Here is a 23,141-nt window from a genome sequence, read left to right as displayed (position 1 = left end):
ACAAGCATAGGTTAACAGTATAATTAATTCCTTAATATAAGGAAGTTGCGTTTCTTTATGGGAAGGTAATCATAGTAATTAGTAATTTCGTAGTAAACATTTCTTTATGGGAAGGTAATCGTAGTAATCCTTTTTGAGATGATCTTAGATTACATGTGATTTGGTAAGGAATCAACAAATTAAAAAGAACTTTATGTGACATATAAAGAATTTTGAAAATAATTCTACACCACATAGGGAGCCAATGGTAGTCTTTATGCATAGGGGATATATGATCGAATTTAGATATTCCCTTAACCAACCTGGCTGAGGTATTCTGAAGAAGCTGTATTCTCTTCAAATTTGTCTCCATGATACCCAAATAGAGAGAATAACAATAGTTAATCTTAGATTAAACTAAAGCACAGGACAACATCTTTAATTATGATAAAGATTTATTTATTTATTTCCAATTTTTCTATACCGAAATTCCTGTATGGGATACAGATCAATCCGGTTTACAAATAACGGCAACTCGCCCAGGGTTTGGTTGGCCGGGGCTTTTTACATTAAAACATTAAACAGTTAAACCAGGCTTAATTAAGGCTTAATTACATTCAACAATTAATTACCATAATCATTAAACATTAAACAGTTAAACAAGGCTTATTTACAGTAAACAGTTAGATATGCTTATTTATATTAAACAGTAAGGCAGATAAATAAAGATAAATAAGGTTTTAATCAACGAATCATGAGTAAACTAAAAAAATACAGATTTAGGGGCGGATTTTCAGAGCCCTGCTCGCCTAAATCCGCCCAAAACCGGGCGGATTTAGGCGAGCAGGGCCCTGCGTGCCGGTAAGCCTATTTTACATAGGCCTACCGGCGCGCGCAGAGCCCCGGGACTCGCGTAAGTCTCGGGGTTTTCGGAGGGGGCGTGTCGGGGGCGGGCCCGAACTGCGCGGCGTTTTCGGGGCGTGTCGGGAGCGTTCCGGGGGCGGGCCCGGGGGCGTGGCCGCGCCCTCCGGACCCGCCCCCAGGTCGCGTCCCGGCGCACAGGAGGCCCGCTGACGCGCGGGGATTTACGCCTCCCTCTGGGAGGCGTAAATCCCCCGACAAAGGTAAGGTGGGGGCTTAGACAGGGCCGGGTGGGTGGGTTAGGTAGGGGAAGGGAGGGGAAGGTGAGGGGAGGGCAAAAGGAAGTTCCCTCCGAGGCCGCTCCGATTTCGGAGCGGCCTCGGAGGGAACGGGGGTAGGCTGCGCGGCTCGGCGCGCGCCGGCTATACAAAATCGATAGCCTTGCGCGCGCCGATCCAGGTTTTTAGCAGATACGCGCGGCTCTGCGCGTATCTACTAAAATCCAGCATACTTTTGTTTGCGCCTGGAGCGCAAACAAAAGTAGGCCTATTCGCGGAGTATGAAAATCCGCCCCTTAGTGTGGTGGGGTCACAGCTACAATTTAAAGTATATTGAGGGTGGGAGATGAAGGCCTACTTAGCTACACTAAACTTAAAAATATATTTGGAGTGGGAGGGGACCAAACTCAGCTATTGCTACAATGTTTTATCTTGGGAGGTAGGAGCAGCGATTCATAATGACCTGGCTAAAACTTATAGATAAAGCAGAGCAAAAAATTCATAACAGGATTTGTCTAGCTAACTTCCAAAATTAGCCAGATAAACCCCTTTGAATATGGATCCCAAAGTATTTTACTGCACAAATCCTTTATTTGTATTTCTATTTGATGGCTAAGTTTTGCAATTGAATTAAACTGAATTTGTTTAGATCATGCCTTTTTACACATAATATATACACTCAATGCAAAGTATAGCACTGAATGCAATGTACACCACTGAATGAAGAAGTAGACATAATTGACATAATTGACATTTTAGAGACGTGGTGGAAGGAGGATAACCAATGGGATAGTGCTATACCAGGGTACAAATTATAGCTCAACTAAGCTCAATGATAGGGTGGATCAACTTGCTTTATGTTAGGGATGGCATAGAGTCCAATAGGAGAAAAATCCAGCAGGAGTCTAAATACATAGTAGAATCTTTATGGGTGGAAATTCCATGTGTGATGGGGAAGAGTATAACAGTAGAGGTATACTATCATCCACCTGGTCAAAATGAACAGATGGATGATGAAATACTAACAGAGATTAGAGAAGCTAATAAATTTGGCAGCACAGTAATAATGGAAAATCTCCATTACCCTAATACTGATTGGGTAAGTGTAACATGCTAGGGAAGTAAAGTTTCTATATGGATTAAATGACTGCTTCATGGAGCAGTTGGTTTAGGAACTGACGTGAGGTTGAACCATTTTTTGATCTAATTCTTAGTGGAATGAAGGATTTGGTACAATAGATCATGATAGTGGACTGCTCGGCAACAGTGATCATAGTGTGATCAAATGTCATTTAATGATTGGAGAGAGGGCATTAAGTAAAACTACAGCTTTAGCAATAAAATTTCAAAAGGGAGACTGATAAAATGAGGAAAATAGTTAAAAAAAAACTCAAAAGGTGTAGCTACAAAGGTTAAGAGTTTACATCAGGCATGTTCATTGTTTAAAAATACCGTCTTGAACATAAGAACATAAGAACATAAGAAAATGCCATACTGGGTCAGACCAAGGGTCCATCAAGCCCAGCATCCTGTTTCCAACAGTGGCCAGTCCAGGCCATAAGAACCTGGCAAGTACCCAAAAACTAAGTCTATTCCATGTAACCATTGCTAATGGCAGTGGCTATTCTCTAAGTGAACTTAATAGCAGGTAATGGACTTCTCCTCCAAGAACTTATCCAATCCTTTTTTAAACACAGCTATACTAACTGCACTAACCACATTCTCTGGCAACAAATTCCAGAGTTTAATTGTGCGTTGAGTAAAAAAGAACTTTCTCCGATTAGTTTTAAATGTGCCCCATGCTAACTTCATGGAGTGCCCCCTAGTCTTTCTACTATCCGAAAGAGTAAATAACTGATTCACATCTACCCGTTCTAGACCTCTCATGATTTTAAATACCTCTATCATATCCCCCCACAGTCGTCTCTTCTCCAAGCTGAAAAGTCCTAACCTCTTTAGTCTTTCCTCATAGGGGAGATGTTCCATTCCCCTTATCATTTTGGTAGCCCTTTTCTGTACCTTCTCCATCGCAATTATATCTTTTTTGAGATGCGGCGACCACAATTGTACACTATTCAAGGTGCGGTCTCACCATGGAGCGATACAGAGGCATTATGACATTTTCCGTTTTATTCACCATTCCTTTTCTAATAATTCCCAACATTCTGTTTGCTTTTTTGACTGCTGCAGCACACTGCACCGACGATTTCAATGTGTTATCCACTATTTATTTATTTATTTATTTATTTATTAACTTTTATTTACCGACATTCGTGAAGGACATCATGCCGGTTTACAAAGAACTCAGATGAGATACAGTAAAACAATATAGCAATATAACAATATAACATTATAAACAATATAATATAATATTACTAACCAAAAGAATAAAAGACAAAATGAACAAAATAAAAACAGTACAAAAGCATTACAAAAAAGAACCAATGGAGCAGAGATTTAAGGGGAAGAAAGGGGAGGGAGAGGAGGGGGAGGGCGAGGGGACTATGACACCTAGATCACTTTCTTGGAACCCAACATTGTGTAATTATAGCATGGGTTATTTTTCCCTATATGCATCACCTTGCACTTATCCACATTAAATTTCATCTGCCATTTGGATGCCCAATTTTCCAGTCTCACAAGGTCTTCCTGCAATTTATCACAATCTGCTTGTGATTTAACTACTCTGAACAATTTTGTGTCATCTGCAAATTTGATTATCTCACTTGTCGTATTTCTTTCCAGATCATTTATAAATTTATTGAACAGTAAGGGTCCCAATACAGATCCCTGAGGCACTCCACTGTCCACTCCCTTCCACTGAGAAAATTGCCCATTTAATCCTACTCACTGTTTCCTGTCTTTTAGCCAGTTTGCAATCCACGAAAGGACATCGCCACCTATCCCATGACTTTTTACTTTTCCTAGAAGCCTCTCATGAGGAACTTTGTCAAACGCCTTCTGAAAATCCAAATATACTATATCTACTGGTTCACCTTTATCCACATGTTTATTAACTCCTTCAAAAAAGTGAAAATCCAGTCCAGATGTATTCCACACATTAAAAAAGTGGAAGGAAGGCCATATAACTACCAGCATGGTTAAAAGGTGAGGGAGGCTATTTTAATCAAAAAAACTTCTCTCAAAAATTGTAAAAAGGATCCATGTGAAGAAAATAGAAAAAACCATAAGCATTGGCAAGGTAGATGTAAAACATTGATAAGGCAGGCTAAAAGAATTTGAAAAGAAGCTGCCCATAGAGGTAAAAACTCATAATAAAAACATTTTAAAATATATCTGATGCAGGAAATGTGTGAGGGAGTCAGTTGCACTGTTAGGTGATCAAGGGGCTAAAGAAGCATTTAGGGAAAATAAGGCCATCATGAAAAGACTGAATGAATTCTTTGCTTCAGTATTTACTGAAAAGGATGTTAGGGAGATACCCTTTCCAGAAACTGTATTCAATGCTGATATTTCAGAAGAACTGAAGCAAATCATGAGCAGCTGGAAGATGTAATAAGGCAGACTGACAAACTAAAAAGTAGCAAATTGCCTGGACCAGAAGGTATATACCCAAAAGCTCTGAAAGAACACAAAAATGAAATTGCAGATATGTTACAAGTAATTATTTTACCTATCATTGGGATCTTCCTTGAGTTTAAGATTTGAAAGTGGCCAATGTAACCCCAATCTTTACAAAGGGCTCCAGAGGTGATCCAGGAAACTATAGAGAGTGAGCCTGACTTCAGTGGTGGGAAAAATCATGGAAACTATTCTAAAGAACAAAATCATAGAACGTATAGAGACATGGTGTAATGGGTTACTGCCATCATGGATTTATACAAGTGAAATATTGCCTCATCAACCTGCTACATTTTTTTGAAGGGGTTAAGTAGGATGTGGATAATAATGAGTCAGTAGATGTAGTGTATTTGTATTTTTTGAAGATGTTTGACAAATTGCCCCATGAGAGATTCCTGAGAAAATTAAAAATCACTAGATAGGAAGCAAAGTCCTATTGTGGATTGCAAACTGGTTAAAAGATAGGAAACAGCAACTGAAGGTGCCCCTTCTGGGCCTCTTTTCAGCTGTAGTGGGATGTTATCTGCCAAGGCTACTGTAGGCCTCTTTTCAGCTGCATCTGGATGAGGTCTGCCACAGCCACACCGGGCCTCTCTCCGGCTGTAGTGGGGTGGGATCCTCTATGACTCCACCGCACAGAATGGGTGATGCTGGAAGTGCCCAGGGCACCCCTCAGCTCATGATTCCCCAGGCGACTGCCCTGCTTGTAGGGCAGTCGCAGTGGGCACAATCCACAGTAGGAGATCACCTCCTAAACCATGACTAATTTTCTGAGAAGTTTCTCATGAGGGATTTTGTCAAATGCCTTCAGAAAATTCAGATAAACTATATCGACCAACTCACGCTTAGTTATATGCTTATTTACACTTTCAAAACATTCTAATAGATTGGCAAGGCAAGACTTGCTTTCCCTTTATTGAATCCATGTTGGCTGAATCTGTGTCTAAGAATAGCTCAGCACTAACATCAGATTCATTTATTTATAGTTTCTTGGATAACCCTATAGCCTTTTTTGAAAATTGGCATTATGTTTGCCACCCTCCAGTCTTGAGGCACAATGACTTGTTTTAATGGTATCTTATGGACTGCTAGTAACAAGTCCACAGTTTCATATTTGAGTTATTTTAGAATGCTGAGGTGTAAAGCATCCAAGCCTGGTGATTTGTTAATCTTTAGTTTGTCAAATTGCTTTATTACATTTCCTAGTTTCACAGTTACTTGTTTTGGTTATTCCAAATGATTACCTTCAAAAAATAATATCAGTGTAGGAATCTCTCCAATATCCTCTTCCTTAAAGATTAAAGCAAGGACCTCAATTTTTTTGCTATGCGTATCCTTTATTCCCTGGTCATTTAGTATGAAATGCTTTCTATTTTTCTTGGTGGTGGAAGGATATTTGTTCATCTTTAAACAAATCTAGCAGTTTACTTCACATTCATTTTAGAGGTACAATAGAATTGTTTTTTGAGGGTAATTTTGTAAGATCACAGGTAACTTCTGTGGCAGCTTTGCACATACGTTACACTAATTTTCAAAGCAAACTTATGTGCATATGTTTGCTTTGCAAATTAACTGAAGGCGTGATTTGTACATGTTAAAATCAACAGTATGCTCACAAATTCAAGCTCTTCCATATCTCCTCCCTCCAGAATACCTATTTGTGTATAAAAGCATGCCTGAAATCAAGTTGCACACATACATTTATTCTCACCAACACCAGGCAATGTAATAACAAGTCATTTACATGCATAAACCCCAATTTTTTTTTTGCATATAAATGGATTTGAAAATTACCCCCTAAACTACCAGATTCTGACTCATTTCTATAGTTGTAGCCTTTCATCTGATTCCTTGCAATGCATCTAAGACTTCTACATACACCAAGATAATTTTAAAAGCCGCTGAGATACAGCATGTATCTCCCGCAGCGCACACATCTTGAAAATTTTCGAAAAGGAGGCATAGGTGTGCTCTAGATGGGGCATGGCATTTCTGGGCATGAAACAAAGATGTGCAGGTAAATACTGGCATGACCTATTGCGTGCCAAGGCCCCCTGCCATGTAACTTTACTTCTGCTATAGATGCCGTGTAAGTTAAAATGTAAAGAAAACTAGGCCGATCTGCGGAGTTTTAAGGATTGGAGCTAACTTGGGGGAGTGAAGGCTATCAAACTGGGGGGGGGGGGGGGGGGTTGGAGGACCTATCTCTTACCTGGGTGAACTGGAGATGAACTGGTAAAATTGAGAATGGTGTTGACACAGCCCCTTTTAAAATCACCCAATTTATATGGTAGAAGCGGGATTTGCGTGAACATGTGTGTGCACATGTGCGCATGGCCAGGCTATTTTATAATATGCATGTGCGTATGTTATAAAATGGCCACTTACCTAAGTGCAAGATGTTATATGAGTACAAATATGCGCATGTGGGCAGGTTTGAAAGTTACCGTCCCTGGAATTAGTTTTTTCATTAGTAGGCTCCTGTAGTCAACCAATTTATGAGCAATGAAGATGTTTTTGAGTGCTCATTATGAATCCAAGCAATTGCAATAATTGAAAAAAAAAAAACCCCCAACCTCTCTCATGGTATTTTATATCTGAAATGCAAATAGTGAGGTATTGTAAAAAAAAGATCAAATTTCATTGTGTATGACTTTTGCAACTGCCATTTGAAAATTTTCATCCAAAATAATATAAAAGAGTGTTGTCCCTAGCCTCAGGAAATATTTCTTCACAGAAATAGTGGTGAACGTGTAGGTGATGGAGTCAAAAACATATTTAAATAAAATGATAATAGAAGCTTTCTTGAGGTCATGAGGTTTTAAAAAGGTATTCATGAAGAATCTTTTGAAAATAAAATTATTGTATTTGGTTGCATTTTGGTGGATAGCTCTGACAAGAAATCAGTGTCAAGATGTAAAAGTCTCTGTCTTTGATTAAGCTCAGTAAGAAACAGATCACATTAGAGTCAATAAATAAAACGTGGTACATTGGTTTGGTCTTAGTTTAGGTTCCAACAGTTAGCTATTACATTGCCACATCATTGAAACCACGAATTGTCCCCTAATTGACAAAATAAGCAGAGATATTAAGCAGGCCCTGTTCAAGGATATTAGGCGCTAGGAGAACCTTATAGCCTTGCATCACTCTCTCCCAGGGTCCTGCCTTCCCCATACACAATTAAAAACTATGCATTTATAATAATAGGTTTTAATGAAAAAAAATAATTCAAAATACAGTCTTTTGAAGTCAAAATATCAATTACTACATGTATATTCTATTTACATGTCTGCTCTAGTGCCAACCAAATCCCTGCAAATAAAAGTTAAGACACAGGGGCCGTTTGAAAAAAAGCACAGAAAGAGGGCACTGAAAAGTCAGCGCCCGCTTTCTTAATGCACGCATGGCACCCGCAAGGGGGGCGCCATGCTATATTATAATTAGGGGATCTTGTTAGCAAGGAGGCGCTAGGTTGGAGGCCTTATGGTAATTAGACCTATTGTAATGCGTGCTAAGTGTGGGCTTGGACCTCAGAAAGCCATGAGTGAACTAAATTACAATATAGCAAACTTCCCAAACCAGAACAGCACAAATTGCCAGCACTCAAATATGAAAAGGCAAATATTATACTAGGCCTTAAAATACCAATACATTTTGTATTAGGAAAACAGAAGAAGACAGGCTGCTATAAAACCCTATACAAAAAGTACACGATAGCAGAATGCCTCACCTTGGTTACACATGCAAAACACAGACAATCCTCACCTAATACACCTAATACAGTATAAAGTGACCATAAAGCATAAATAGAAGCAGGTAGACAAAAAAACTGAACTGGGAACTGCAACAAGCCAGACTCTGTATACAGTGCAACAATGGACAAACAGAAGAGAAGAAAGGGAAGTTTGCCTTTTCTCTCCACAGAGCTTGTGTTTGCTTTCTTATTTTGGTTGGAGTAAATTCCAGTAGGAGCTCATGCAAACAGTGCACAGGAGGAAGGATGAGTACAACCAACCAGCTATTTCTGTGTTGTACAAGTTGGAGAAGTGCCTTTCAATGGTTCTCATTGGATTTCTAAGGGAGACAAATGGCTATTAAGACCAAGGGTAGTCTAAGATTTCCTGCAATTTCTACTTGAAGTGCATGAGAACCAGTATTTTTGTGAAATAGATTGTGGAAACTCTAAAGGCTGTGTTTTTCTTCTATTCTGTACTGCTGTACTAGTTTTTCTGATTTTATGTCTATATTTGGCCAGTAAATTCTACTTTTGGAAGAACACACACTGTATGAACTTCTTTACTTGGGAGACTGTGTGGTGATCTCTTTGGGCTATTCAGCTTCTTTTGCTGCACCCCATTGGAGAATCCTATGTCATGGTCTGGCAGGCTGGAGTCAGGGAGAAGCCCAATAGAAGTGGTACAGGACTGCAGGGCAGGACTGGTGCTGGTCTTCTGTCTAATCAGCCTGTTCCTTGCAGGTTGAGCTCTTGGGATCTGGGGGCAAGTAGGACATCTTATTCTCTTTTCTTGTTAATTACTTTTATTTATTGCTTCTGTTATACCCTTGTTTTATGTAAACCGATCCGATATGGTTTATTTACTATGAAGGTCGGTATAAAAAAGTGTTAAATAAATAAATGAATAAATGTCTTCTTGAGAACATCATGGCTAGAGCTGGATTCAAGCACAGGCTGGAAGCTGGAGACAGGCTAGGAGCTAGATACAGGTACTGACTGGGAGCTGGATACAGGTATTGGCTAGGAGATGGGTCCAGGTAATGGCTGGCCTGGAGAAAAGGCTGGAGTTGAGGGCAAGGCCAGAATCAGAGGCAAGAGCAAGGCCTGAGAAAACATACAAGGGAATAGACTGGACAGGGCAAGACAAGAACAGGACTGGATGAGGACTGGACAAGACAAGGAAAGGACTGGATTGGCAAAAGGGAACAAGAAAGCCCAGCAGGATATGAGACAGGGCAAAGAAACTCTAGTAGGCCCGGAGGCCACAAGGCAGGACAGGGAGGCCTGGGTCACAGAGTAAGGCAAAGAAGCCTGGAAGGCTACAAAGTAGGAGAGGGAGCCAATTTAGGCCGCAGAGCAAGGCAAGAGGACCAGAAATGCCACAAGGCATGGCAAGAGGCCAAGAGAGGCCACTAGACAAGGCAGGATGCCTGGGTAGGCCGCAAGAAGAGATGACTCAATGAAGAGAAACCGAGGCACTGGACAGGATGGATTAAGTAGATATGGGGCTGAGACAACAGGTGATCAGTAAAGTAGTGACTTGCGCAGCTGGGAACAGGGCTCGCTGAGGCCACTGGTAGAGGGGAGGCTGCGCAGCAGATGAAACCATGGCATGGGGAGGCTGCATAGCAGACGAAACCATGACATCCTGATCTGGAGTTGCAACCAGTGCCCCTGCTCTGTGGCATCTGAAGGTGGCCCCTTACCTGTTTCAGGGAGTGTCCATGGAAAGAGGAGTTTTATAGAAAATAATTGTATTTAATCATTACGATATAGTGAACATTTTCTTCTCCTCTTTCATCTCTATCACTTCTGCTCTACAGCCGATCCACATTAGATTTGGAAATGTTTCCAGCTGGTCCCTGGCATCCAACAAGTTGAGAAACACTGATGAAATATCAACCAATTTACAACTCAGTTTTCAAACTCCATGTATGCGGTATCTTACATTTAAAAAAATACTTTGTTCTGTGCAGGCTTTCAAGTATGTGCCTAACTTTGTAGTCAGGCACCTTCCTGAAAACATATTCCTTAAAGTAATATTTGATCATGGTATGTACTAAGGATGTGAATCGGGCTTCGGACGATTGAAAATATCGTCGATATTTTCAAAATCGTCAGAAATCGGGGGCTCCCCCAAAACGATAGGAAAACCCCACGATATTGTTCGTGGGGGTTCTCTTATCGTTTTGGGGGAGGGCGGGGAAAATGGCACACAAAAATAACCCCTAAACTCACCCCGACCCTTTAAAACTAATCCCTTAGCTTCCCCCACCCTCCCGACCCCCCAAAAAAACTTTTTACAGGTACCTGGTGGTCCAGTGGGGGTCCCGGGAGCGATCTCCCGCTCCCGGGCCGTCGGCTGCCACTAAACAAAATGGCGCCGATGGCCCTTTGCTCTTACCATGTGACAGGGTATCCGTGCCAGAAGACCTTTCTTTCATAAATTTTGTGAAGGACATGTCTGAATTGGTCCCCTTCCAGTTACAGAAGTTTTTGTATACCATTAGTCACCGAGTCTTATCCAGCTAAGTGGGATAAGTGGTGAGGGTTAATTATTAGGTTCTTATGTTCTTAATTAGTGGCCACCACTTAGATAAATACTTTTCCGGCTAAATATTTATCTGGCTAAGTGATGTGATGGGACTGGGCATAATGGGAGCTAAGTTAGCTGGATTACTTATCCAGCTAACTCTGGTCACCCATAGATCTGTCCAAAAGTTAGCCAGATACATTTATCTGGCTAACTTTAGGATAGCTGGACATATTCTGTAATGAGCCTCCTAGGTCCTTGTTAAGTCCTGTCTTTTCAGTTCTGAAGTGTGTAATCATTAAGACTTGCATTCCCAAATTGTTTTGAATTGTCCTTTAAGTAATGCTCCCTTTGGAAAAATGGACCACCAAGGAAAGGGTGTTAGCAGAGAAATTAAAATATACACTTTGATGCTATTTATATATTTCACAGGCAAATGTATATATACAACAGGTTCATTTCCTGAAGGGATATGGAGTAGATCCTTCAAGACCCTTTACTACAAACAGCCTGCCCAGGTTCCCAAAAGAAAAAACAGCACCCAAACTAGTTAATTAGTCCAACATACCATACCTATAATAATGGCAGAAAAATTGAAACACACACCCTGAAGAAGAAAAAACAACTTCAACTTTACCTCACTAATTAGGCACAATATGGTAACAAAGTTTCCAGCAAACAAACAGAACCACAAAAGAATTGAAATGACACAGAGAAAAGAAAAATATATAAAAACTAAGGGGCGGATTTTAAAACCCCTGCGCGCCGGCGCGCCTATTTTGCATAGGCCGCCGGCACGCGCAGAGCCCCGGGATGCGCGTAAGTCCCGGGGCTTCCTGTCGGGGACGTGGCGGGGGCGTGGCGGGATGACGCGGCGTTTTGGGGGCAGGGCATGGCGTTTTGGGGGCGGCGACGTGGGCGTGGTTTCGGCCCGGGGGCGTTCCGGGGGCGTGGCCGCGGCCTCCGGAACAGCCCCCGGGACCGGACCACGGAGCGGGGCAGGCGGCCGACGCGTGCAAAGGTAAAGGGGGGGTTTAGATAGGGCCGGGGGGGTGGGTTAGGTAGGGGAAGGGAGGGGAAGGTGGGGGAGGGCGAAGGAAAGTTCTCTCCGAGGCCGCTCCGAAATCGGAGGGGCCTCGGAGGGAACAGGCAGCTCGCGCTGGGCTCGGCGCGCACAGGTTGCACAAATGTGCACCCCCTTGCGCGCGCCGACCCCGGATTTTATAAGATACGCGCGGCTACGCGCGTATCTTATAAAATCCAGCGTACTTTTGTTCGCGCCTGCTGCGCGAACAAAAGTATGCGCTCTCGCAAGTATTTAAAATCTGCCCCTAAGATTGCATTGGCATGTACAATAATCTTAGAAGTAAAATATAAGATTTTCTTTTCTTTAGTTTGAGAGGCTTGACCCCAAAACAAAGCGTTCAGAAACCAACATAGCTGGAAATTGACAGCTTTTGACCCAGCACAGAAGACTCTCTCTTGGATGTGCCCTCCAAAAGCACAGCCACTGGCCCTTGGAGGGATGAGTAGAGCACAAATCACATTCCTCTCTGACTAAATGTATTACATCATTTTGGGATGCACACTCTCCTCTTGCAGCTAGGAAGGGGGTAGAAGACATGGAGCTGAATGACTCTGTATGTTATTCTGTAACAGGCTTTCTTTGTATGTGTTCTGATTTCACTTTGTGAATATGTGAGCAGCCAGCAAGGTCTTAACTCACCAAATGGACACAGCATAGAGAGGGCTCTCTTCCCAAGCCATGGTTGTTTCCCTCTCCAGTTCTTGACTCGGACTTTGAGGAGACCATCTTTTGCCTCTGCTGCACCCCTTCCTCTGTCATGTCAGGGTTTTCTCCTTTACTACCTAACTCCCGTAGCCTGGGTTCAGAAGGGAGGATGTCGCACCCTGCTAAAACACTGGATCTATACTTGGATTGGATACACACACACTCACTGCTAGATGCTGTGTGTCTTCTCTCTCTCTCTGGAAACACTTCCATTAACCCACTGGAGAGGTAAGCTTTCACCCAACAACAGAACACTGTGCAGCCCTTTCAATAGGCCAGTGCCCCCATCAGTCACTAGTTGCCAGTGTTATATGTGCCATCCACTGTAGACCCACGGTATGGCCCTCTCACCTTTCTGCAGTAACTCCAGCTCCTGGTTCTTTGTCTCTGGTGGCGGTGGGCTGCCAGCTCCGTCCTTGGGCCTCCCCTGGTGCCTCTGGCTCAGCTGCAGTCCCTCGTGTTCCCGGTCCAGCCACCTCATCCATTACTTCACGTTGGGCCTTTCCACTTGGCCCGCAGAGAGACGCCGCTACTCAGTGCTGTGCCCTTCCCTAGGTGCACGTGTGCACATCACCAATGCTTATGTAGGGCCCGCAGTGGGAACCATGGTCCCGGATGATGATGTCAGCGGAGCTTCAGTATTTAAGCCCAGACTCCACTCCCTAGCTTTGCCTTTGCAACAGGTCTCCTCGCTGGTCGAGTACTTGTTGCCTCCTTAGAAATTCTTCTCACTCCTGAGTTCCTTGTTTGTTCCTGGTTCCTGTCTCCTTGTTCCTACATTCCTGCCTTGCACCTTTCCTCGGATTGCTTACACGGACTTTGACTTTGCTTCGCCTGACCATGCCATTGACTCTCTCCAAGCCCGGACCTCTGCCTCGCCTGACCACGCCTTTGACTCTCTCCAAGCCCTGACCTCTGCTTCACCTGACCACACCATCAACTCTCTCCAGACCCAGACCTCTGCATTGCCCGACTACGTCGTTGCCTCTCTCCAGACCCAGACCTCCTCATCGTTCAACTACGCTTGACTATCTCCGTGATCAGACCACAGCTTTGTTTGCCACTACTTCCAGATTGTCGCCAGACCTGACTCAAGCCTGTCCCTTGATTCCTCTTCAGCTTACTTCCTGGACTTGGTTAAATCAGGCTTCAGCCTGCTCTTGCTCGGGCGCCCCCTGTCTGCCTTTGTTCCTTTGGTGCCTGAGTCTCCAGGACACTACCTTGACCAATATAAGACTGTACCATCTCTCTTCTGCTGTCACTGGGTTTGTAGGGGAGGCAGTAATTGTAGGGGAGGCAGTAATTGGATTAAAGTTGGCAGAGCCTCATGTGCCAGAGCCTCATGTGCATTGGGAACTGAATTCACTTTGGAGCTGGGATCTACATGAGCCAGAACCTTTCCTGCTAAAGTTAAGTCCATTTTGGTTGTTATCTGTTGTTATCTGTGCTTAGAAGTAGGGCATTATATTTGCCAATACTAGTGCACTGTCTGTTAATAGAAGCACAACTGAAATAGAAAGTTGGGAGTGCTGTTAGTCTGCTTAACTGTTTCAGCCATTAGTTCAAAGCAGTCCCCTTCCTCCTCAGCCTGGGTTTGTAGGGGAGGCAGTAATTGGATTAAAGTTGCCAGAGCCTCATGTGCATTGGGAACTGAATTCACTTTGGAGCTGGGATCTACATGAGCCAGAACCTTTCCTGCTAAAGTTAAGTCCATTTTGGTTGTTATCTGTTGTTATCTGTGCTTAGAAGTAGGGCATTATATTTGCCAAAACTAGTGCACTGTCTGTTAATAGAAGCGCAACTGAAATAGAAAGTTGGGAGTGCTGTTAGTCTGCTTAACTGTTTCAGCCATTAGTTCAAAGCAGTCCCTTCCTCCTCAGCCTGGGTTTGTAAGGGAGGCAGTAATTGGATTAAAGTTGCCAGAGCCTCATGTGCATTGGGAACTGAATTCACTTTGGAGCTGGGATCTACATGAGCCAGAACCTTTCCTGCTAAAGTTAAGTCCATTTTGGTTGTTATCTGTTGTTATCTGTGCTTAGACGTAGGACATTATATTTGCCAAAACTAGTGCACTGTCTGTTAATAGAAGCACAACTGAAATAGAAAGTTGGGAATGCTGTTAGTCTGCTTAACTGTTTAACACCCTCCCACCCTACTCCTCTACCCGCCCACCCCTAGGTTTGTGTTTCTTATATAACCTGCCTAGATTCATAAATGGCAACAAGGTAAATTAGTATTTCCATAATTGCTATTCATCAAAAATCAAAACTTACCAAAATGAGGACTATCCAATGTAACTGCTGTGGAGCCTTTATTCTGAGGGAAAGCATCTGGAAACTTAGAGCTTGCCCAATTTGTGCACAACTCTCTTCCTTGAAAAAGGAGCTGACTGAGGTTAAAGCTCAATTAGCTTCAATTACAAGAATTACACCCACATTGCATTATTCAGAAAATGATTCCCCAGCATCACAGAAAAACCAGAAGTCAAGAAAAAGTGATTCATTAGGCTCTCTTTCCAGTCACAAATCAGCCCTCCTGCTCTTTTCAGCACCCTACTTGTGTTCTTTCTAGGGTTGCCAACTGGATCCAGATATCCAGAACAGGTTGATCCAGTCCTGGTTTTTCTCACCTGCATGCAGGTACTTAGTCTTGCTTTTCTTAGGGAATGCAATAGGGAAATCAGAATAAGTCCCGGCATGCAATGGGATATAAAACCTGGACTTGGTCAACCTGTCCTAAAAAATCTGGAGCCAATTGGCAACCCAGTTCTCTCTGAACAAGCAAGATGGCTGTAGTCAATTTATCAGACAAAAGGAATGTGTGGCAAAAAATAATATATAACTGTTCAATACATGTCCATAGGTTTATTTATTTAAGGCAAACAGGGAAAAACATTTGTAATATGCACTCGTTATCCAGGAAACCCTGACATGGCTGTGTTTCACATCAAGGCTGCATCAGGAGGACCAACAGGTGTTCACATCTGTGAGTGAAAACACATTAATAAGTATTGAACAGGTGGCTAGCACATAAAGGGTTTCTTTACAGTAAAAACAATAGTTCATATAAAGAGAGGTAAGACAGAGCATACCAAGCAAAGGTAGATCACAAGTGTGTACATTCTAAACCACATCTGCTAGAGATACTGTGGCCCTAGCATCCAAGGTCTACAATACAAAGAGAGACTTGTTAGAAGTACAGAAGGGGGATGGAAGGGGGAAAGGAGGTTGACGGGGAATGTAATTGAAATAATTAAGCAGGTGGAGTAAAGTAAATAAATTATAACAAACCTTGAACAGGGCATATACGTGGAAACCTCCAGACAGGAGGACCTCGGAGGGTGGTAATTTAGTATTCTGGAAAGTAAATGAACAAGTAGAAACAACTAGGAACAACATGGATCATCCTTCAAAAACAAATTGCAGGACTTACAATTGTGGCAGTTTTCCATAATTAAACTTCAGGGAAAAACATATATACCCAGACATGCCATGTTCTGGGAAAAACTTAGGGCTTGCCCCATTTGTTCAGCACTCTCTTCCTTGAAAAAGGAGCTGGCTGAAGTTAAAGCTCAATTAGCTTAAATGAAGAAAGGCTCATCCTCTTTATAATATTCAGGAATTAATTTCCCATTACCACAGAAAAACCAAAAGTCAAGGATAAAGAGATTTACAGTGGGCTCAGGCAGGATAAGACCTGTGACCCATAGGCACCTGTTCTTGACAGTTGTGCAACCCACAAGTCTCCCCCCACCCCCCATTCACAAAGGGCATTAAGGAACTCAATAAACAACAAGTTTACTGAGGGCTCTGGTAGAATTGAACCTCTGATGCAGAGACACACACTGTATCAAGTGCAACAAGTACAAAAAGCCTTCTCTGTATTAAATACTGAAGAAGTTCTTGAGAAAAAGAGTGAAGTGTTATCTGAAAAGAAAGAAGAAACCCCAATGCATACAGGAATTCCAGATCAGTAACCAAAGGAAAAAGCTGATTGTGCTGGATGAATCTGTCCTCAAAGGCACTAATCTTTTCCCTTGCACAAATGCAAAGGGAAAGGGAGAAGTGGATAACAAAACTCAAGTAAAGTCACAAAAGGAGTCCAGGAACAGCAGTAACCTGAACGAGGAAAGCTGGAAAGCTTTGTGTACAAATGCTTATAGTTTGGGCAATAAAATCCCAGATCTGCAAGCCCTAATGATAGAGGCAGACTTAGACATTGTTGCTGTCACGGAGACATGGTTCACGGAATCTCACGATTGGGATACGGTGATACCGGGCTATAACTTGTTAAGGAAGGACAGAGGGGATAGGAAAGGGGGAGGAGTGTCTCTTTATATCAGAAACAATATCCAAGCATCTGAGTTGCAAGGAAGATGGGGCAATGAAGAAGTGCTATGGGCCAACCTAAAAAAAGATGGGACATCCATTTTTATTGGAGTGGTTTACAGGCCTCCAAACCAAAAGGAAGAGCTTGACAGAGATCTGGTTGGACATCCAAAAGATGGGAAAGAAGGGAGAAGTGGTGATTGTTGGAGACTTTAATTCGCCGGATGTAGACTGGAGAATCCCATCTGCAGAATCTAACAATAGTAGAGAAATAGTGGATGCTCTGCAGGTTCTTGTGGCCTGGTTTGGCCTCTGTTGGAAACAGGATGCTGGGCTTGATGGACCCTTGCTCTCACCCAGCATGGCAATTTCTTATGTTCTTATGTTCTTTGTTCAAACAAATGGTAATGGAATCCACAAGAGAGGGACCTATACTCGATTTAGTGCTCACTAATAGAGATAATGTCTCTGAAGTCCAGGTGGGTGCCCACCTCAGCACCAGTGATCATCAAACGGTATGGTTTAATATCACAAAAGGATACGGAAAAGAAGCACACGGACCCGAGTTTTGCAGTTCAAAAACATGGAATTTGATGAAATGGGGAAGTACCTGGAGGAAGAACTAGTAGGCTGGGAGAACGAGAGAGATGTGGAACAACAGTGGACCAAACTAAAAGGAGCAATTACCAAGGCAACTAATCTATATCATTGTGAAGACATAAATTATCTTTAATTAAATACTATTCCTCTTCTTGAATTTTTATGATTTTAGTTTCCATAATTTCAACAGAATGTTTATTTTCCTTTACTGCAAATTCCAATTCTTTAAGTTTAACAGGAATTTCTTGAAACTGAAAAGAAAATATCTGAATTTCACAGCAATCTTATTGTTACCAAAGATTGCTCTCCCAGTTTTGCATCTCCCTTTTCCTGGGAACAGATCCTTTAAAGCACTCACCAGCAAACTGCCCTGTTTCTTGCTCTGCTCTCTCCTTGTACATTCAGAGGCTGCTCATGTTCCCATATCTGCAGCAGCTCCCATAGCTTCTTGGCACCTGACATCATTGGTCTGCGATCCACTGAGGTTCCTTTCCTATACCAGGATTGAAGGATGTTCTCGTGTCTCTGGGGATTATCCAGAGTCTCTACTGTGTCTCCCTCCCAGCACTGCAATGGAGTCTCTAAAAATAGCAAGCCTGGAGGAGTCTGGCAGCCCTGCTCTGAGAACATGAGCTGCTAACTGTTCCAGCTGTTGAGACGGCAGGGTAAGTGTGAGGCTTCCCCTTACACTTGACCATCACAGCAACAAGACCCATGGTCTGGTTCAGTGAGACAGAGCAATCTATTCATCAGCCACCATCTTGGAAAACATCTCCCCAATGATCACATTTAAAAGTCCTTATATAAAAGACACTTAATTATCAAATTTAGAAACCCTAATCAAATTTAAAATGCCTTAGGTTTAAACATACACAGGCTTAAACAACTTTAAGCCTGTGTACAACTTTACAATTTTAACAAATCAATAAATCTGAGATGCAGACTGAAGTCCAGCAGTGAGATGTCGGCTAGCCAATCTTATGCACCAAGTGCCACATATGTAATTATCTATCTGTGGGTATGAGGTTGTAGAGGTGTGCATCCGTTTTCCACGTATTTGTAATCCGCAATTTATTTTGTCCTATCTGTTAAATACGCGGGGAGGCGAAACGCATCGCGACTCCCCACGTATTAAACAGATTTCTGTTTTATTTGGCCTCCTAAATAAAAATTTAAACCCCCCACCCTCCTGACCCCCCCAAGACTTACCAAAACTCCCTGGTGGTCCAGCGGCGAGTCCAGAAGCCATCCCTGCATTCTCACACCCATGTTTGCCAGTTTCATCATGACGCCGATAGCCTGTGTCACAGGAGCTACCGGTGCCATTGGTCAGTCCCTGTCACATGGTCACCGGCGCCATCTTGTGCTCCTACCATGTGACAGGGGCTGACCAATGGCACCGGTAGCCCCTGTGACATAGTATGGGCAAAGGTTATCGGCGCCATTTTGAGTCCTGGCATCGAATGGCCGGCGTGCACGAGGTCGCTCCGGGACCCCCGTTAGACCCACAGGGACTTTTGGCCAGCTTGGGGGGGCCTCCTGACCCCCACAAGACTTCACAAAAGTCCAGCGGGGGTCTGGGAGCAACCTTGTGCACGCCGTCCGTTCGATGCCAATACTCAAAATGGCGCCAATCGCCTTTGCCCTTTGCCTTTGCCCTTTGTCACACATAGTGAGGGCAAAGGCGATCGGCACCATTTTGAGACGCAATCGCCTTTGCCCTTTGCCTTTGCGTCTCAAAATGGCGCCGATCGTCTTTGCCCTCACTGTCACATAGTGAGGGCAAAGGCGATCGGCACCATTTTGAGTATTAGCATCTGATGACCGGCGTGCAGGAGGTCGCTCCCGGACCCCCGCTGGACTTTTGGAAAGTCTTGTGGGGGTCAGGAGGCCCCCCCAAGCTGGCCAAAAGTCCCTGTGGGTCCAACGGGGGTCCCGGAGCGACCTATTGTCCGATGCCAGGACTCAAAATGGCGCCGATAGCCTTTGCCCATACTATGTCACAGGGGCTACCGGTGCCATTGGTCAGCCCCTGTCACATGGTAGGAGCACAAGATGGCGCCGATGGCCATGTGACAGGAGCTGACCAATGGCACCGGTAGCCCCTGTGACAAAGGCTATCGGCGCCATGATGAAACCAGCACCGAGGGTGTGAGTGAGTTCCTGGACCCCCCCCCCCCCCCCCGCTGGACCACCAGGGAGTTTTGGTAAGTCTTGGGGGAGTCAGGAGGATGGGGGGTTGTAGTTAATTTTAATTTTAGCTGGGACAGGAATTTAACTCGCCGTAGTAATGTATTGACAGATCGACAACTTATGGAATTCTCCATACTTCCGCATGAAATGGAATTGACCCCCCACGAATACGTATCACAAATGCAATGAAAACTTTTTGGCTGCACATCCCTATGAGGTTGTATGTGTGCACCATGAAAAGAACTCCTGCCTCACAGAAAATGAGTCCAGTCTCTGGAGGCCAGAATGGCATACCAGAAGGAACTGAAAAAAGCAGAAAGGAATATAGAAGATAACTTCAGGGACATAGTAGAGTGGTCCCAACTCAAATCTACTAGTCCTTATGCTTTGGAGTATCAAGGTCATCTGGAAGAAGACCATCACTTTGTAATGGCAGGAAGTGATCCTGTAGCTATGACTTGCCCTCCAGGTGATCCCATATTCTCTCACTGAGAATGTATCTCCAACAACATTTGCCTAGGAGGAAAGGGTTATAATTGGCAAGTCAATCATTAGGAATATAGGTAGCTGAGTGGCTGGTGGATATGAGGATTGCTTGTTAACTTGCCTGCCTGGTTCAAAAGTAGGGCACATCATGTATCACCTAGATAAGATTTTAAAGAATGCTCAAGAAGAGGCAGATGTCATGGTACATGTGGTACCAATGATGTAAGAAGTGGAGGAGGGAGATTCTGGAGGCTAAATTTAGGATTTTAGGTAGGGAATTGAAATCCAGATTATCCAGGGCTGCATTCTCAGAAATGCTCCGCATTCCACATGCAGTACCCCCAGAGGCAGGCTGAGCTAGAGAGTCCCCATGCATGATGAAATGATGGTATAAAGAAGACGGCTTTAAATGTGTTAAGAACTAAAGCACATTCTGGGGACGGGGGAGTCTATTCTGACTGGATGCAGCTGCTGGCACTAACATTTAAAAAGGAGATAGAGCAGCCTTTAAATTAGATCATGGGAGAAACTGAAAGTCACTCAGAAACACATGTTTGGTGAGAGGTATCTTCCAAGGATACTTGCAAAACAGGGAAGTTAGAATATCCCAGTAAAGATGATGTGGTTAAGGCTAAAGTAGCCCAGATGGATGCAGATATAAAAGCACATAGATGTGAATGACTCTACACTGCCTGTATCATCTGCTAATAAGCAGGTTGTGAATACAAATAGAAATAAAAATGTCTGTATGTGAATGCCACATGTCTGAATAGTAAGAATGGAGAATTAGAATGTATGGCATTATAAAGAGATAAAAACATAGGGAATCCAATTTTATAACAGCCTACATAAGGCTGAAATCCATGTGGGATAATTTCCAAAAAGCCCATTTACATGTAGAAAATGCATATAAATGCTTTTGAATAAAGCACATAAGCACTTCCGAGACACGGTTGAAGGAGGATAACCAATTGGACACTGTGATAAACAGGATATAAATTCTATTGATGTGACATGGTAGATCAAATAGCTGGAGGGGTGGTATTATATGTAACAGATGGCATAGATTCAAGCATGATACCAATTTTGCAGGAAACAAAATGTACAGTGAATCCTTGTGGATAGAAAGTCCATGTGGCATCTCTTATGTTCTAATCTCCCCTCCAATTTCCTTCTCTTTTAAGCTTGTCTAATTCTGCTCACTCTGTTTCTTTACCGTCTCATTTTATCTCAGCTTCCTTTGCATCTTTCAGCTGTTCTTTATGGGGTCAATTTTAAAAGCAGTGCCCACACGTCCATGTGCGTGTGGTTCCCAGCATGCACATGTTATAAAATCTGATGGCCGCACACGGGGGGGGGGGGGGGGATTTTCGCAAAATATGCACAGCAAACCAATTGGGCCTCCCCCAGTTCCCGCCCAGTCCCCGCCCAGTCCGCTCCAATGAAGGAGTGGATAGGGAGGGAACTTTCCTATCTCCCTAACTAACCTTCTTCCCTCTTCCCCTCTCCTCCCCCGCCCCCTAAACTTAATCTAACTATCCCCAAATTTTTTATTTTAGTACTTACTGCTCCTCTAGAGCAGAAGCAATCTTCACACACAAGCCAGCTAGCCGGCACATGCTTCCCCAGGACAGCGTCAAATAGCGCTGCCCCGACCCACCCCCTCCCCACCCCTTTGGAGAGGCCCAGCACTTCAGTGTGTACCGGGTTTTACGCGCAAGGCCAGGCCTGTTGTAAAATGTGCGCGGTGCATGCAAGGCCTGGTCACATGCGTAAACCCCAAAATTTACACCCATAGCCAATTTAAAATTTTCTTGTATGTCTTATTCTCTCATCAAGGGCTGAGGATGCATGTTGTATGCAGTGTGGCAGCAACACAGAAGTTTCTGCTTCATCAGTTGACCCACCTATATTTAATCAAAAGCCAGAAGGAGTGGAAAGTATCACTGCAGGACACATAGAAAGTTCTAATATCAGTTGCAAGGGAGTCACAAGGAGTGAGAAGAATTTAGGCCTACAACTGTACTAGAATTTAGAATAAGGGCGGCAGTTGTGCTGTGCACTGCCAAGTGCAGGTATTTGAGTGATTCTCAACTCAGGTGTTCTATTCGCTGAATAAATCAGGAGAGGGGATGCTGTGGAGACAAAGTTCATAGCACAATGACTATGAATACCCTCTCTCCCATCAGTGGATGGATTTAAAGTCCATGATTGCAGGACTCTGGAAGGAACCCTCATGCATGGTCCTAGCTATAGGCTGTTGCAGTCATGACTAGACTAAAATAAGCTGGGAAGAGATGTAAAATATGAGGAAATCCCTACAGGTATTTGTGAATGAAAGTTCATAGTGCCAGATCTCAGCCCTGGTTTTGATTGCACTGAAATCCAAAAGTAGCAGGAGGAATCTGCAGAGGAAAATAAAAATAATTTTGAGTGTAAGCAAGTTTAGGGGTGCAGGGACCTGTCTGCTACAGGACACTTCCAATTGCCCTCCTACCTTACTTCACAATCCTAAGTCAGAAAAAGACAATGTGTATTCTCCTCAGAAACAGACTTTTAGTTGTCAGATTTGGCAGGGTTTAGCATTTAGAAAATAACAATTCCTGTCTCTAACATCCTGGCTACTAAGCACTAGTTTTCCCTAATGTAAGTTCTGTATCATAGGTAGTTTCACACATGCCATAAACCTTAGCCTGCTTAATATATCAATCCTTATGGCTAACTTACTTACCCCTGGCACAGCTTCAGGTGATATCCCTCTGTTTTATCTCTG

The 23,141-nt window shown here is 43.3% G+C and overlaps 1 protein-coding gene across 2 annotated transcripts in view; it reads left to right on the top strand.

Moving 5' to 3' along the window:
• The window catches only part of MOCOS (molybdenum cofactor sulfurase), a 728,537-nt gene that overhangs the window by 428,345 nt on the left and 277,051 nt on the right, over window positions 1–23,141 (top strand). The window lies entirely within an intron of this gene.

Source organism: Rhinatrema bivittatum, chromosome 2 (assembly GCF_901001135.1).
Source record: "Rhinatrema bivittatum chromosome 2, aRhiBiv1.1, whole genome shotgun sequence".
NCBI lineage: Eukaryota > Metazoa > Chordata > Amphibia > Gymnophiona > Rhinatrematidae > Rhinatrema > Rhinatrema bivittatum.
The sequence above is the reverse complement of the archived record's forward strand: the minus strand, read 5'-3'. Positions and strand labels throughout refer to the sequence as shown.